The following is a 3358-nucleotide window of genomic DNA, read 5'->3' on the forward strand; positions in this document are numbered from 1 at the left end:
ATTATTCAACAATCCCAAGGAATTAAGAGATCAAGTAGAAAATTCGTTCGTTTTTTATCTCTGTATCTCATGTGGTTATTCGATAACCCTTTGGAGATATCAATCTATGTATTTATTGGATCAATAGGAATTAATGGGATCTAAACCCAGTAGTTTGATGTTTATTCAACAATTCCAAGGAACTAAGGGATCAAATAGAAAATTCGTTCCTTTCTTATCGATCCATATCTCATAAGGGTATTCGATATTCGTTTCTCGTGATGATTAATCGTACTTTGGACGTAGATTATCACTATTTTTATTCTAGCAATGAAAGAAGGCTACACCAAAAGGTCTCAAATTAACCAATACATAGAATTCATACATGGGGATACAACATTTTTCTTGCTAGGACTTCTGATATGCATAACAGACGATCTATAAATCACATATAAAACTTGCATAAAGCCCATAAATCAATCACAGAAACAGTAGAAAAACGACTTGATTGTTCATATTACTGAGCCTCCACTGCATTATTTTGCCTGGAAGTATCAGTACTCGGATTGGCTTTGGATCGAGTATCCTGGAAAGCCGTTGAGTCGATGCTCTTACTCTGGTTGAGGGTCAGGGTCGGGGTACGATGAAGCCTGCAACGGAAGGAACCTGCATGAGTTGTTGGGGAGCATAAGCAATTATTTCTGGAAATACTTCCTTGTCTAGCAAGCTTTCCAGTAGATGATGGAGATATAACTTCAGATTCTGATGGAATTTCAACCTTCATATCTTTATTACTCATTGTATGTTGTTAATGTCCTGAAATCATTGAACATTGTACAGTGTATGTAAGAAAATTATGTGGCTATTGTTTGAGGGAATGAAGAAGAAAGAATGTAAAAAGAATCAAACTTTTGCTGACAAATAATTCCAAAAATTAAACAACTTGAATGACTGATTCTAGAGTGTACCTTTTGGAGTGTTCTTCAAATGGCTAGGGACTCTACCAAGAATTTTCTTGGAGAATTTCCCCTGCTTTAAATAAAGATAGGAGGGATAAAGGGATATGGTATGGAATATGGATTGACCGTAGGTAAAGATAAGAAAGGAGATGAGCGAGCACTATGTTAATCAAATCATGATTCTTACACGCGTCTTTTTGAACGTCCAGAAGTTTAGAATATAATTGATATTTATAAATTGGATAACTATAAAGAATAGAACTAATCTCCTGCACATAGTGGACAGGAAAAATGTTACCACTTATCAGTGAATAATGGGCAAAAGATCAGTTATGATCTAAAGAATACTTAAAAAAATAGATAAAATTGTTCGTCTTGTCTAATGTTACGTGCCAAACATATTGTCCCTATATTGCAAACCACACTCATTTATTTTTTTGGGTGGAGGGAGACCAAATGAGCAATTCTACTCATCTAAAACTCAAACAAACTGTCAAATTCTAAATTAATAATTTTAAACGAGTCATCATCTGGACAAGTTCAAGGTTGCTTAAATAAGAAAACAATAATCAAATATAAGGAATAAGAATTTAATTTTACCTTAAAGTTGCACAGAAATATCTTTATCCAAAATTTTAAATTATTGAAAAGAGATAAAATTATTCATTTAAATTATGACATCAAACGTCCTTCTCTTGCAATCTCTTTCTTTATCTACTCCATTAACGTCCCACCAAAATTGCATAACTTTATCATAATGCTTCAACCACTCTTTTATAGAAATATATATGATTTGAGAAAATCAATAGGAATATCAAATCACAATGGATCCTTTTTTCATTATTGTTGTTTGAATCATTAGGGTTACACGCCAATACAAGTCACATTTTGGAGGGGACCCATGTAGTATAATGGCAGACAGTCTTCTAGGGGTGTCAATTTTTCCATAAAAGCCGTATGTATCAAGGTCACATTCAAGATAATATGAGGATAAGAGAGGAGGATTAAAATATCCTACCCGAAGAGTCATGTTTGTTGTACAATAATTTTTACAACAAGTTTGACAACATGCTACGTGACAGATTATCATTGGACAGTTTGAAAAATATTTTATCTTTCTCATCAACATTTTTTGACACCTACACCATTGTCAAGCATGTTGTACAAATTCATTGTACAAATGGCTAAATCCTTACTCTAGTACTCTGTGTGATTTGTTGTGCGCATTTGAAGGAGTCCGATCACTATCCCCAAACTCGATACATGAACAAAGTCAATAAATATATGTGCGTGAGTGTGCGCACTTGTATATATATTTATAGTTAACTTTTTTATAACTGATTTTTCAAATAATATTTAAATATATAAAAATTTTCAAATACTAATTGTGTAATTTGGTGGCTTTAAGTTAAACCTACATAAGCTAAGATTAGACTTTTGTGCCTCCTACAATGAATTAGAATTTGTAAATTCCACTTATTTCGAATTTTACATGAACAAAAATTATAAGTTCATCCTTTTGTGGTTTGTCGATATTTAGACAAAGCCATTCTTTAATCTTTTGTAGTATAAATTTTGGGATCGTCGAATAAGAGAGTTGAGTACTCTGTACATATTAGTTCATATCCAACCATTTTGGCGTTAAAAAAAAAAAAAAAAAAAAAAAAAAACCCTTGTTCAGCACATATGTTTAGTATCGAACTACGTAAGTCCTTCTTCTTCTTTTTTTTTATGACTAAGGTGTTTGAGTTTTGTCCAATTAATCCTGAGGAATGGCGGCCTTCTCCCCCAATTCACCATTCGGGTAACTTCAGACGCGATCACAACTTATATACATTTGGACCGGACATTTAGGATACGATTCTCTTTCCTGTGAACCTCCCTTTACAACGTGCGGACAAGACCCCGACTAATTTTGAGCAGTGACGGCCTTCCCCTCGATTCACCACCAAAGTAAATTCGGATGCAGTCACAACTTATAGCTGTTAGAAGATGAAAGATTGGACCATGGAGTCAAGTCTTTGTATTCTTTATCTCTTTATAGTTTGCTTAAAGCTCAATCTTAAGAAACCGTTTGCATCAAATTGTTAGAAGATGAAAGATTGGAGGACTTCACATTTCGAAGATCATGGAAATATTGATCACTATTAGGAAAATAATAAAACAATAAATCATTATTTTCAAGAACATGGGATCATCAATTATTATTATGCTACACGTGGATTATTATTACAATAATTGGTGAGAACATGGAATCATCAATTATCGTTTCTTAATAAATTGTACAGGCTTCAATCACCTACAAATGTCACTCCTCCAATTATTTAACACTACAATTCCTACAAGCGTGGGTCGAGTTTGGCTAAAAAATAATGGAATTGAGAAAATACAGCTAAAAATGGACACGGGTATTCACGTGG

At 33.4% G+C, this 3358-nt stretch overlaps 1 long non-coding RNA gene across 1 annotated transcript; it reads right to left on the reverse strand.

Moving 5' to 3' along the window:
• Positions 1 to 321: 321 nt before the first annotated feature.
• LOC111398875 lies at positions 322 to 1118 on the reverse strand. The gene is made up of 2 exons (XR_002703439.1): positions 948 to 1118; positions 322 to 795 (listed from the first exon to the last, which is right to left on the reverse strand). It is a non-coding gene; the product is annotated as an uncharacterized LOC111398875 (long non-coding RNA).
• Positions 1119 to 3358: the final 2240 nt, after the last annotated feature.

Source organism: Olea europaea, chromosome 8 (genome assembly GCF_002742605.1).
Source record: "Olea europaea var. sylvestris chromosome 8, O_europaea_v1, whole genome shotgun sequence".
NCBI lineage: Eukaryota > Viridiplantae > Streptophyta > Magnoliopsida > Lamiales > Oleaceae > Olea > Olea europaea.